This window comes from Ornithorhynchus anatinus, chromosome 5, assembly GCF_004115215.2.
Source record: "Ornithorhynchus anatinus isolate Pmale09 chromosome 5, mOrnAna1.pri.v4, whole genome shotgun sequence".
Lineage (NCBI taxonomy): Eukaryota > Metazoa > Chordata > Mammalia > Monotremata > Ornithorhynchidae > Ornithorhynchus > Ornithorhynchus anatinus.
In genome coordinates, this window is record NC_041732.1 from 25877078 (window position 1) to 25892336 (window position 15259).

Below are 15259 nucleotides of genomic sequence, written 5' to 3' on the forward strand. Positions count from 1 at the left end.
GACTCATCCCTCTCATTCAACTCACATATTCAATCTGTCACCAAATCTTATCAGTTCTACCTTCACAACATTATTAAAATCTGCCCTTTCCTCTCCATCTAAATTGTTACTATGTTGATCTAAGACTTATCCTATCTGATCTTAACTACTTCATCAGCCTCCTTGAAGACCTGTCAGTTGTTAGTCATTAGTAAGTCATCAATACTAAGTCATTAGTATTTACTGAGCACTTTCTGTGTGCAGGGCTCTGTACTAAACTCTTGGGAGAGTACAATATAACAGTATGTCACATTCCCTGCCTACAACGAGCTCACAGCCTAAGGAGGGAGACAGGCATTAATATAAGCCTCCTGTATCCCCGACTCCAATTCATACTTCACTCTTCTGCCTAAAGAATCTCCAGTAGTTGTCCATCCACCCCCAGGTCAAACAGAAACTCTTTAAAGCTCAATCACCTTACCCCTCCTGTCTTACCTTGTTGATTTAATAATAATGTTGTTAAGCACTTAAGATGTGCAGAGCACTGTTCTAAGCACTGGGGTAGATACAGGGTAATCAGGTTGTCCCACATGAAGCTCACAGTCTTAATCCCCATTTTACAGATGAGGTAATTGAGGCACAGAGAAGTTGAGTGACTTGCCCACAGTCACACAGCTGACAGGTGGCAGAGCCGGGAATCGAAACCATGACCTCTGACTCCCAAGCCCGGGCTCTTTCCACTGAGCCATGGGGATTTCCTACAACCCGGTAAGATCACTTAGCTCCTCTAATGCAAACCTACTCACTGAACTTTATTCTTGTCTATCTTTCCAGTGACCTCTTGTCCATGTCCTGACTTTGACCTGGAGCATATCTGACAGGCCTTCAAAGCCTTATTAAAATCACATCTTCTCCTCCTCCTCTTCCTGACCAAACCTTCATTTCCCCTACTCCTTCTACCTACTGTGTCACCCTTCGAGTTGGATTTATATCTTACCCTCAGCACCTCTGTAGATATCTGTAATTTATTTTACATCTGTCTCCCTCTCTACACTGCGAGCTTCTTGTGGATAGAGAAAGTGTCTATCTAATCTGTTAGATTGAACTTTCCCAGGCTTTTATTACAGTGTTCTGCACAAAGTAAGTGCTCAATAAATATAATTGATTGATGGATTGAGATGAAGGATTGAAAGCTAGAAGGGAGATCAGAACTTTGAAAGTGGCTAGAAGGTTACCATATTTTCACAGAATCATCACACTAATGAGGAAAATCTCTGTGGGGACTTGAGGATTAACAAATTCCAGCCACCCAGCCTAATCACCAGGCATGGACATCACATGAAGAATACTCAAATCCTGCGAAACTAGCCAGGGCTGCAGACTTGGGGTGGGACAGCTTCATTCAGGCTCATGGTTCAGGCCAGGTAATCTTTTTGAGACAACCTCAGGAGTTCAGTAGAGAAGTTATGAGCATTTGCAAAGCCTTAACTATAAGTGGTAAAGGGCAATTTGGTGCATATTCTTTCACCACTGCATCATACTAAAAACCAAACTGCTTGGAGAATTGATTGGAAAGAGAAATTTACTATTCACCAGACATTCAAGATGGAGATTTTAAGAGCATCTTTATTTGCTAGAACAGGTTCTTCTTTTCTGATAGGAGTCTCTTTGGTATTTAGTGCCATTTTTGAGATGGCCTAGGGTCCTCCTTGATACTGAGCCCATTGATACTGAGCCCATTGTCTTGAATGCATTTCCATTGAGAGCACTATGCTGACCTTCAGGAGCTCTTTGGCAACAAAAAGTAAAAAGCCCACAACAAGCTGCTTGAAACTGATGGTGTGTGATTCTGCAAATAACAACAAGGAAGAGACTTCATAAAGGCAGTGATGTGCTCTACCTTAGGCAGGTGATTGCCAGCCTGAGGGGTGGAGCATGGAGGGAGGTGTGGCTTTCTCTCCTTATTTTACCCAGTAACAGGCCTGGACCAATCAATGACTGCTACATAGAGCCACAGCTGCAATTTGTAAGGCAGATAAAAGGCAGTTGTTGCGAATGGCACTGGAGTATCTGGGATATTAGGAGTAAAAGCATGCAGACAGAGGCATGCTGATACAAGCAAGCACTGGAGTAGCAGAAGGCAGTAGCACTTGGAAGCTGAAAGAAAATGCAGTGGCAGAATGGGCTCTTTTGACCATAGACTGCTTTGGACCCTTGGTGGAGTGAGTGTGTGTATGTGTCACTCCCTTGCATGTTAGTAAAACTAAGTAAAAAACCTTATCACAGTAACTTTAGTGATCAGAGATATGATGTGGCTTCTACTATGTGACAGCGAGGCACATCTCTTCCCCTGTTCTTTCTCTCTCTCTCCCTCCAGGCTTGAATCTCCTCTTACCTTCAGGACATCACCTGGATGTCCACCTGCCACCTAAAACTCAACATGTAATAATAATAATAATGTTGGTATTAAGCGCTTACTATGTGCCAAGCAATGTTCTAAGCGCTGGGGTAGACACAGGGGAATCAGGTTGTCCCACGTGGGGCTCATAGTCTTAATCCCCATTTTACAGATGAGGTAACTGAGGCACCGAGAAGTTAAGTGACTTGCCCACAGTCACACTGCTGAGAAGTGGCCGAGCCGGGATTCGAACATGTCCAAGACTGACTCCTTTATCTTCCCTCCTAAACTCTGTCATCTCCCTGACTTTCCCATCACTGTAGACGGTACTACCATCCTTCCCGTTTCACATGCCCGCAACCTTGGTGTCATCCTTGACTCCACTCTCTCATTCACTGCACACATCCAATCCGTCACCAAAACCTGCTGGTCTCACCTTCACAACAGTGCCAAGATCTGCCTTTTCCTCTCTATCTAAACTGCTACCTTGCTGGTACACTCTCTCATAATATCCCGACTGGATTAGTATATCAGCCTCCTCTCTGACCTCGCATCCTTCTGTCTCTCCCCACTTTAGTCTACACTTCACTCTGCTGCCCAGATCATCTTCTACAGAAACGCTCTGGGCATGTCACTCCCCTCCTCAAAAACCTCCAGTGGTTGCCTATCAACCTTCGCACAAAGCAAAAACTCCTCACTCTTGGCTTCAAAGCTCTCCATCACCTTGCCCCCTCCTACCTAACCTCCCTTCTCTCCTTCTACAGCCCACCCATACACTCCGCTCCTCTGCTGCTAACTTCCTCACTGTGCCTTGTTCTCATCTGTCCCACCGCCAACCCCTGGCCCACATCCTACCACTAACCTGGAATGCCCTCCTTCCTCACATCTGCCAAACTAACTCTCTTTCCCTCTTCAAAGCCCTACTGAGAGCTCATCTCGTCCAGGAGGTCTTCCCAGACTGACCCCTCCCTTTCCCTCTGTTCCTCCTCCCCTCCCCATTGCCCCTACTCCCTCCCTCTACTCTACCTCCTTCCCCTCCCCACAGCACTTCTGTATATTTGTATATATTATTTATTACTTTATCTTATTAGTGATGTGTATATGATTCTATTTATCTATTTTGATGGCATTGATGCCTGTCTACTTGTTTTGTTTTGCTGTCTCCCCCTTTTAGACTGTGAGCCTATTGTTGGGCAGAGATTGTCTCTATCTGTTGCCAAATTGTACATTCCAAGTGCTTAGTACAGTGCTCTGCACACAGTAAGTGCTCAATAAATACGATTGAATGAAAGAATTAATGTATGTCCTGGTTGGTATGAAGGTAGGGGCTTGTGACATTTTTATTCTTTTTTAAAGTCTGGTTCCCTCAAACTCAGAAACACATGTACCTAATCTTCCTTGGCCTGAGCAGCCTATAGTTAAGTAGGATACTATCAGTTTAAATATATCCCAGCTCAACTACTGAATCAGCCTTCTCACTGCCTTCCCTGCCTCCAGCCTTTCTTGTCTCCATTCCACATTTCATTCTACTGATGGTATATTTTTTTTCTAAAACATAATTTTATGCACATAATGTCATTCCTCAAAAACCTTCAGTGGTTACCTGTCTATCTCTGCATCTATCAGATACTCATCATTGGCTTTAAAGTGCTAAAATCAGCTCTTTCCCATATCTACCCTCACTCCTCTCTTACCATAACTCAACCTACTCACTTTACTTCTCTAATACAAACCTTTTCACTATGCCAATCCAGTATCTGCAGTCGCTACTGCACAAATGCTTACTAGAATGCTTTGTACACAATAAGTGCTCAATAAATGCAATTGAGTGAACTGTGCATTCACAAAGACTGTCCCTTGTGCTAGCATATTTGGTGTTTGCAGCATCTGGGACTGTTTTCAGGTTTGCCTCTTTATTTTGCAAACTTTATGAAGCTCAAAAAACCAACTCCTTTCTTGATTGCAGTAAAGCCTTGCTGTTCTTTCTCACTGTGCCATTTCGTTGACAGGTTTCACATGGGATGCAGCACTGTGTGTGGCTTTATTTTACTGATTCCTTAACATTTTCTACCTGAACTCCTTGACTTAACTTTCCTAGTATCTCAGAATATTAGTGTTGTATATTAGATTTAGTAAATTATTACTCCAGTGCCTGAAATAAGGAACATTCACACTAAAGAATATGACAGCATCATACCTTTCCTAAAAGTTTACCTTTTCATTGATCGGAGAGAAAAAAAAAGCTCTACATTTACTGAGAACTTTGCTTGCAGAGTCTGGTGGATTTAATGGGATATAAAGTCCAATCTTTAAAGCTGGAGTGATGAATTAAAAAAGTTTTCTGGATAGGCTAAGAAAAATCTAGCATTTGCATAACTGATGGGTTCCCCTACCCCCTTGTAAACACAGGTAATGGTTAAACATCTTTTTGTTGAAATACCTGAGTAATTCTAACCTGGAGGCTGTTTCTGTGCCTATGGTCAAGTGACTTGGTGTGATAGGTGTGTACATTTATAGGTAAATTTCAGAATGACTGAAATTTATGAGAATTTCAGGTTTATGAGAATTGAAACACTGGGAGATGATTAGGGGAGAGTTTAAAGAGTATTAAACTCTGATTCTAGATGTTTATGAGCATTTATTTCACACTGCTGTTGTGCACAGGTTTTTACTGGATACAGTTACGATTCCTTATCTTAAGAATTTGATTTGTTTACAGAATCTTCAGTAGGCCTTCCGGGGGTTAAGGACTCTCAACTTAGGTATGATCCTCCACTGTGTGTTTTGATTCCTGAGCTGACTCATAAGTAGAAGGCTACTTAAGCCTGAACAAGCAGAGCGAAAATTCAGTAAACAAACTGAAGACTGAAGACTAGAGATAAGAAGTCCTAGGGTTTAGAAGCAGTGCAGAAAACATAAAGATTCTTATAAAATAAATGTATCACAGATGTTGCACTGTGACATGATGTAAGATCTTTCATGAAATCATATTCAATTTTAATTCACTTTTCAGGGGAAACCAAACAGATTGAAATGGCTCTCACCCTCACCTTGTGTTCAGAAAAGATAATATATTCTTTTAAGAACATGATCCAGAAAATACTTTCACTAAATCACTATTATCAACAGCAGGAGCAGCAGCAAGAGCAATTAATATGTACTGAATTCTTAAACCATACCATGTTTTGTGCTTTTTTTTTTAGTTGAACAGAATGTGGGCTGTATTTGATAATTCAAAGATATCCTAATATTTGAGAAACTTACCATCCAAATTCAAAAGATGGAGAAATTTGTTCCTTTATTTTTGTTTTCCTGGCTGTGGGTTTCTGTGTGTCTCAGTTTCAATATAAAATATACCTTTCCCTTCTCTAAAAAGAAGTTATCATTAGCTAAGAGGAGGGTATCCTGAGATTTTTTAGGAAGATATAGGTACTCTCCCAAGCACTTAATACAGTGCTCTACACACAATAAATGCTCAAATTTTTTATAGTATTTAAGCACTTACTTTAAATAAAATACTGTCCTAAGCACTGGGGTAGAAACAAGCTAATTATTTTGGACAGTCCCTGTCTCTCATGGGGCTTAAAGTCTAAGGAGAACTGAGGCACAAAGAAGTTAAGTGACTTGCTCAAGGTCACATAACATAGGCCTGTGCTCTTTTCAGTAGGCCTTGCTACAGATTGATTGATTAATTAATAAGCCTAACACTAACACAAAAGATAGAGATCAGAGGTCAGAGTTCTGTTCCTTCACAACAAGTTCTTGGGACCTTAGAAACATTTCTTAATCTATTGTTAGAAGAAACAGTTCATTTTCATTTTCAGCCAAAAAAAAAAGATGGGGATCCATCAATCACTCACTAGTATATATTGCATGCACTGTGTTCCTAGCACTGTACTAGATACTTGAGGAGAGCATAAAATAGTTGGTAGTTACATTCACTGTCCACCAGGAGCTTACAGTTTAGAGGTGGAGACATCATCAGTTTATAGATATATACCTAAATGCTGTGGGGCTGAAAGTGGGGTGAAGAAAAGGTGCAAATCCAAATGCAAGGGTGACACAGAAAGGAACAGCAGTAGGCAAAATGAGGACTTTAGCAGGAAAGTTTACTCAGAGGAGGTGTGTTTCTAATAAGTTTTGAAGGTGAGAAGAGTCATCTTCTTTTGGATATGAGGAGGGAGGGCAGTCCTGGCCAGAGACAGGATGTAGACAAGAGGCCAGCGAAGTGACAATATGTTTGTCACAGTGTTAAAAGAGATGAAACACAAGACCAAAATAAGGGAATTCTAGGTAAGAAGAATATTAGCTGTGATGGCATTAGTCCTCAAAGACAAGTACAAGTTGAAATCAATTATTTGCATAACTTAAGGAATCAATCATTTGGATTAGCTGTATAAATTAAATTACTAGATAATTACTAAACTCTACACTTCATGTTCCTCTGAAGCCATAGTCAAATTTCTTGTAATATTAGCTTTCTTCAGTGGAAAATGAAATATGTTAATAAGGTGAATTATTGTTCTGAAACTAATTCCAGGTCTTTTCATCTCCATCATTAATTTGGGGGCATACCAGCTCAGATTTGTACATATGTACACATGTCTGCATGCAGGTGTATGTATGTCTATTTGCTAATATGCATGTGTTATGTATATGTGTGTGGGTGTGCATGTGTGCATTCATGTGTGCCCAGATCTGCCTTACAAGCTTTACTTGTCCGTATCACGATCACCATCATTCTACATTCCTTTCAGAAGTCCACCTCTATGGGCCTTCCTTAATGCACCCATCTTTGTCTCCTCCCTTTTCTGCTTTCTTTCCTTAGTCTCTGCCCCATTCAGGCATCAGTGGTCAGAAACAGTAAAAAAAGTCCTAGCTAACAGCAAGTAGGATTCAACAGGACATTCTTGTATAACCCAGAAATATGTACGGACAGCTGTCTGATTGGACAAAGATTTCACATTTACTCCCTTTCTTACCCAGATAATTCTAGGGTTAATCCACCCTACTACTGCACCAACCCAGCCCCATGATATTGACACTTAAGAAACACAGAGCTGTTTATATTTCGGTGGAGAGCTCATACTATCAATTTTCACATTAGTGAGTCCAGCTATTGCTCTCGTCTATCGGGATCTATTGAGTGGCGGCAGTAGAGATATCCGCTGCCCTGAAAAAAAAATACTTAGCTGTCTGATGAAATGTTTTAAATGCATAGGGTTCACCTTGGGGTTGGCTGCTGCTCAGATTTTATCCATTAATAACACACAGGGCTGCCACAGTACTCTCCAGGGCTGATAGGAAAAATAGTACCACTTACAGGTCTCCTGGTTTGCCTGAGGGAGCATATACTAAATGTACCGCATATGTGAATGCATGTGTGTGAGATACACATTGCTAAGTGTATACACATACCCATTAACTTATATGTATATACACATTTCACATAGCAATGCTTGTTTTGGGGGGTTGTTTTTTTTCTCGATGGAAAAAAATTAAGAAAAATGATTATATTGTGAGGGTAAAAATCCCTAAGTGTATGAGAAAGGGAATGGAATGGGTAGAACAGTGGTTTAATCTGACCTCCAGAGCCATTTTATCACCTTTGTTGAAGATCATTTGATAATGTTTAGCATAGGAGGGGCAAAAGAGGTTTTCAGTCTGGCTGAGAGATCTGCCAATTTTTCTCTCTAATTCTTGCTCTTAATCTCTCCTCCTTTCTTTCTTCTCTTGTGTTTTTTCGCTCACACGTTTTCTCACGTGTTTTCCCTCTCTCTCCTGTTCTCTCCCTCTATCTTCTGTTCTCTTCCTCTCTGCCCTGTTCTCCCCCTCTCTCTCTTGTTCTCTCCCTCTCTTACCTGTTCTCTCCCTCTCTCGCCTGCTCTCTCCCTCTCTCGCCTGCTCTCTCTCTCTCTCTCTCCTATTCTCTCTCTCTCTCTCTCTTTTGAACCTCTTGAACTTCAGGTTGACATTTGGCTCTTCAGGAGGAAAATTAAAATTGCTACAAGGAGCCAAATTTAAATGAATAACTTGAACTCTTGGCCAATGTTCATGTTCTCAACAAAAGCTGACTCTTTTTTTATGGAACGTTGGAACAATTCACAGGAAAAGATCATCAAGCAAGCATCATTAACTGATTAGATTATTGTCAGTGGTCGGTCCATGAATACTGTCCAGCACTAAGAGCTGGCATTATTTTCATCCAGCAGTGATGTTAGTAAGAAAAGGTTCAGTACACGATTCCCTGAGCATTAATGATCTGCAGATATTTGGGTTATGTCACATTGTTGTTTCTGTTTCAGGGTACACCAAATAGCTATAGGCTTCCAAGAAGTGTTTTATTGCAGCAGTGTCATTTGAGAGTGTGAGTCTTGGTCTTTTTTGAAGTGGGAAAGGCATGATTAAACAGGGGGATTTGATTACTGAATTGTCCTCCAAAGAGTTTTCCTAAGAAATGACATTAGAAGAAAGTAAGCGAGGCCTGTGTTTGTATTTGGCAAGTGAGATGATTTTAATAATGACATTTATTAAGTACTTACTATCTGCCAAACACTGTACTAAGTGCTAGAGTAGATGGAAAATAATCAGGTCAGACACAATTCTTGTCCCACATAGAGCTCACAGTTCTAAGGAGAAGAGAGCAGGATTTAATTGCTATTTTCAGATGAGGAAACTGAGGTACCAAGAAATTAAGTAACTTGCCAAGGGTCACAAAGCAGGTAGGTGGCAGAGCTAGGATTAGAACCCAGGTGCTCTGACTCCCAAGCCCATGCTCTTTTCACTAGGCCATATCCCCTGCATATCTCTTGCTTCCAGATCTGAGAATTCCCAAGCCAAGAAACAATCCATCTGTCTAGCGTTGTCTTTACTAAAACTAGTCCTATTAGTTTGAAAGTTTCTTGGACTATAATTGGGTAAAGATTTCTTTGCCAAAACAAGTTGGGCACCTCAGAGTAGTTTCAGGCAGATAGATCATGAGACTGTCCATCAATATTGCCCTTAATTACTCTTTATTAATAGGCCCCAGAGAGATATAAAGGGGAAGGGGGAAGGCCCTGCTTAAGTAATATTTATGTCCAGAGAAGCTCAATGTGACATGGACACAGAAGAATGAGTATTGCCTTCACTTTATAAATGAGGCATAGAGCAGTAGTTGGATCAAAATATTCTGTCAGGCCACAAGCATTTATTGAGTGCTAGGATAAGAAATGCTGTCCATGTCCCAAGAAAGACTTTTTCCAGATAGTCCTAGGAAAAGTTGAATCTTCAAAGGGATTTTAACAACCTAAATAATGTAAAATGCTTGAATATCTAATATTTATCCCTGCACATCTAAAAAATGCATGGCACCTGCAAGCTATTTTCCAACTCAGAATTTCAAAGCATGTTCCAAATATGATCATTTTTATTAAGAGTTATTCCTGTTGAAACTCATGGAATGGGTGGAAAATAACCTCAATTAATGGGGAAAGTAAAGACATCCACACTAGGTTCCCGTAAATGTGAACAGTCACAGGAGGGGTTTAGCTGCAGAAAAGCGAAATGGAATTCAAAGATTATTTTTATAAAGAGCAGCTCAAATCCTGACACCACCAAACAGCTGCTGAGAAGCCTCCAGCTCACATCCCTAGAACCAAAAGTTTTGAGAAATCTTAAACTGCCGCACCCTAAACTCACAGTCATGGCCACACATGGACCGGGAAGTCAAAAGCTCCAAGGGGCTTTTCCTGTAGGAAAATAACCCCAATGATTATCAATCAAAAGTATTCATTGAGTGCTTATTTTGGCAAAGCACTGCAATAAACACTTGGGAGAGTACAATACAGTTAAGAGACATGACCCCTGACAGTTTTCCAGTTTACAGTCCAGCAGGAGAGACAGACATTAAAAGAAATTACAGGAAAAGGAAACAACCAAGTATGTGCATAAGTGCTGTGGGGGTGGGGGTGAGGGTAGTACCTCAATACTTAGGCCATAGGATTAAGGTGAGGTGGTAGGGAGGGAAAATAGGCAGTGTTAGATTGAAAGTTTAGTCAGTGAAGGCTTCTTGGAGGAGCTATGATTTTAGTATGGCTCTGCAGTTGGGAAGAATGTAGATCTGTAGGAATAGGGAGGGGGAGTATGTTCCATAGAGGAAGGAGGCCATGGGCCAGGAGTCAAGGGTGGGTGAGATGAGAGCAAGGAACAGTGAGTGTGTATACAGACGTTCAAGGCAAAATGGTGGTGCTGTTATTTGCATCTACTCCCAAGATCTTTAAACTATTGAAATTACATCAGTTTACATTTGCTTGTCTTCACCATTAGACTGTAAGCTGCTATGAGTGGTGTGTTTTTTTGTGGTTTTTTTTAGTGGTATGTGACTTACTATGAGCCAGGCACTGCACTAAACAATGGGGTAGATACAAACTGATCAAGACTGGAACAGCCCCACCTGGGGCTCATAGTCTTAATCCCCATTTTACAGATGAGGTAACTGAAGTCCAGAGATGTTAAGTGACTTGCCCAAGGGCACACAGCAGATAAGTGGCTGAGCCTAGAATCCAGTTCCTTCTGACTCCCAGGCCATGCTCTATGTACCTCCTCCCACAAGCACCTATACTTTCTGTGCTTGTTACCCAAATATCACAGAGTCAATCATGGTGATGATGATGATAATGAACAATACAAAGTTATAGGGCAAAACAGTGGCAACACAGAGTGAACATTCTCTAAACAGGACATCTGAGCTCTATTTCTGGCTCTCATTCTCCAATTGAACATAGTACAGGACTGATTCGTTCAACTAACTGCTCTTTCATGCTTCTGAGAATCACTTAGTATATAACTGTAATATTACTAGGTATCATCCATTAATAAGATATCTTTTTGATGTCAGAAATCCGTATCTTCATAAGGGCAAAATAAACCAGCCTAAAATACTCTTTATAATTACCTGGAGATAAAATAAGTTCATCATCAAGAATAATTTGAAAAGGATGAGCATTTCTTTGATGAAAAATGTTGAGTTTTTAAATAAATCAAATTGGCTTTTATTGCATCAAAATATAAAGCTTCAGTTTCTCTGTCTTAAATGTTTAAAGGCACTTTTTTTGTCAGCTTTAGGATGAAGACACATTAAAATTCCTCTCACCCAAAACCTATGTTGGAAAAAAAAGATGTTAAATATCAGCAAATGGATCTGATAAGCTGCAGACTCTTTCTGCTGTCAAAGAATGACTGTGGGACAAAAACACATGTTCAGGATTTGACATCCTTGGCATCTTGTAAATAGCCTCCATGAATCCACACCTTAAAACTGCCAACACAAGCAAAATTGGGCCCAAGTTTCTAGTAAGTTAAGCAAGCAAAGCAGAGAGGAAATGTGGTTGGATTGAATATAGAAACCTAAAGACCCTGAAAACTGACCTTGAACTCATTTTACCAAATGATCATCTCTGCACTTTAACAGAACTGTCCTTTTTTTAAACTCTCTTAAGAGCATTGTAGGAGATGTGAATGTTTGTGCATGTGTGGGGGTAAAGAGTGTGAAGGATTCATGTGGCAGAGAAATTACAGTGAACATGGGCAATGAGCATTTTTATGGTGGGGGAGGATTTTGTTTTATTAAAGGAAAATAAACAGAACTGCTGAATAATACAAAATAGACCTTCTCCTTTTTAAAGGTTTCTGTCTTAGATGGATTCTGATGTAATCCCTTTGGCCTGAATTTCCCACATTTCAACTCCACCACCTCTCAGGGAGAAAATGCCTCTCAGTGCATTTTCTGATTTGAAAGAGTTTTCTCTGCTTGAAGTTTGGAAGGCCTTTTTTCTTTTTATTGGCTAAAATTCTTAAGGAGGGAGCAAGGCAGCCCAAGTCATTCTATTGCAGTGTATCACCATCAGTTGTGATGGTGATAATGATGAGGTAGAAGTAACGATAGCATGGGACATTTGTATACAGGGTATACACTGCCAAAGCATTAAAATTGGCAGGACACCTGTTTTACACCTGTTTTTCTCCTCTCCCTGTTCAGAGCCAAGATCAGTTTATGGCTTTTCTGCTATGTTGTCCAATAGAGAGAGTGTCCAAGGGTTATTTAGTTACATGGGGCCCAGAGATGGTAAATTAACACATAATTTAAGTCAAGCAAAACACTAAACAGAAATGCTTTTGTTAATTAAAAAAAAGTTGGTATTTGTTAAGCGCTTACTATGTGTAGAGCACTGTTCTAAGCGCTGGGGTATACAAGGTAATCAGGTTGTCCCACATGAGGCTCACAATCTTCATCCCCATTTTACAGATGAGGTAACTGAGGCACAGAGAAGTTAAGTGACTTGCCCACAGCCACACAGCTGACAAGTGGCAGAGCTGGGATTCGAACCCATGACCTCTGGCTCCCAAGCCCATGCTCTTTCCACTGAGCCACGCTGCTGCTCAACCTGTCTCAAGTCCTCAAATTCAAATCCCACCTTTTCTGAAATGCAAAATATCAATACCTAAATATGGACTCGAGCTCTCTCTGAAATGCCCCTAACATTTTTTTTCTGAGACTTCCACTCGCTTCCTGAGCAGTCAAATCTCCAATGACAGATGAGTTCCTTCTCTTCTCTGAAGTAAGTCTGGGAGTCAAGAGATTCCCAGAAGTCTCTTCTCTACCCTTAAAGTCATTCCAGGAAATGACAAATCTTTTGCCCACTAACTGACTTCCTCATACACATCCCCAAATGCCCAGTCTAATATTCAATGAATAGCCTGCGTTCCATTGTGGGCCTGAAAATTTAGCTAAACCCACAACCTCAATTCTTCTCTCCCAGCCTTTCTTTGTGGTGTAGGAGTGTTCCTTGTATTTTGATTGATAGTTCTCCACATCATTTCTCATTGCCAATCAATCAGTGGCAGTTCTTGAGTACATACTGTGTGCAGAACACTATGCTAAACAATTAGGAGAGTATGATTCAATAGAATTGGTAGACACAATTCCTGACCACAAAGAATTGATAGACTGGAGGTGGTTCTTTTCTAATTCTGAAATCTCACCTATCAGAAGATGATGAGATGGGGTGGTGCTCAATTTGATGTATGATAATTTAGAGAGTTTTTCAAGGAGAGGTGTCAGTGTGAAAGGTTTATAAAAGCTTAATTTTAGGAAGTCTCTTATAGCATCTTCATGTGACTTTCTGGGATAGTCACTGGGAATGATGGCTGAACCCTCATTTGGCACAGGGAAAAAGAAACCTCAGGCCTGTTTTATTTTGCCAATGATGGTAAATTAAACTATGACATGATCTGGAGATCATTTTGAGCCAATTTATTTTTTACAGCAAGGAAAAAATGTCCTGTAACTAGTAATCATAGGTTTGAGACATTCTGAAATTGGACCCAGCTAGTAGAACTGGGAGCTGTGAAAAGCTAGTTTTGATCACATGACAGGACTCGAAAGAAATATTAACATCTTTCCCCTTCTGTTTACCTGTTGAAAGTTACTGTGGAGTTTTTAGGGGACATCCACTGTTTTTGGTCACTAATAGGAACAGATCCCCCGAAATTCCAGCAGAAAATGCTCTGTTATATTTGATAAACATTTTATAGTTGGGCACCCGACATCAAGATAAATGCAATCAGTGGTTAACTGGTCATACACTAATCAAACAGAACTCAGCTGAATGGAGCTGGGTCTACTGAAGACAAGAAGGAAAACATCCTACTTTTCTGTTGTTTCTAAAGACAACTTTGGATAAGCACAAAGTCTGATTTCTAGAAGGAAAACCTGAAGTTCATTTGAGGCAGGGCACTTTCCTTATTCACACTTGTCACTAATCAAAGTGGCTCTTCCTTGATTGCCTGTTTTAAGAGCACTGAAGCCAAAAGAGATGGTGACCCATCTTTTTTTTTTTTTTTGCGCTACTCATATCTGCTGTAAAACTACTCAACATGAAATTTGTTATGTGAAAAATCGGTGCTTTTTTTTTTTTTGGCAGGCTATGGAAAAGGCCTGTTTCCTGGCACAAGAAGTAGCCAGCCTTGGCGTGAAACCGCCACTGACAATTCCCAGCATATGGTAAGAGAGGGAACTGCCTCCTCCCCATCAGGTAAGTGCCATCTTCCTGACTGGTGCAATGATAGATGTCAGGATTGGAGAGCAGTGACTGCTGGGAAAAGTGCCAGACGACCAACTGGCCAAGACAACAGAACAGGTCAGAATGGACGAGGCCTCTGGGTGAGGCAGGTTTGTGAACACAAGGCAGGAACTAGGAAATCTGCTGTAGAGATGCCCATTCAGACGGCTCTTGATTTTGGCTGCGGTGCTGTATTTTAAGAGTTTGTTTTGAAAATGTAACACTTGCATTTTTGAAAGGCAATCTAGGACTTTTGACAGATGAGACCTACATGCGGAGAGCATGGAGCATTTCTTTATGCTTCATCTTTTGGGGAGGAGAACTCATGAATTTTAATGCTCTTGTAAAGCCAAATGGACAAAAATGTGCTGGGGAGGTATATGACTTGACATGGGAAAACTTTCTCCCGCAGTTCATTAGAAGATTTCACTTTTCGATTCCAGAGTTTGTCTCTCTAGTTCAACCAGGACTTGGTCTTTCTGAAGTGGCATGAATTAGCATAATGATATCACTTAAGGCTCATTGCTAAGATGGTTTTCTGATATGGATTCCTGACTGGCAAGACTAGGCTTGCCCTTATCACCAGGGGTGATTCCATTTTTCCATACCGTGTTTTCATCAAGCCTTTGCAATAGAACAGTGCTAGGGGAATTAGGGAAACTTCACCTGGCACTGTGTGTATTTGGATGTCCAAAGAAATATAATGTGGGTGAGCAAGTTTTCCTTAAAGCAGGGTTTTTCAAGAACTATAGAAGCAATGGGTGTATTTTGATATCCCCAG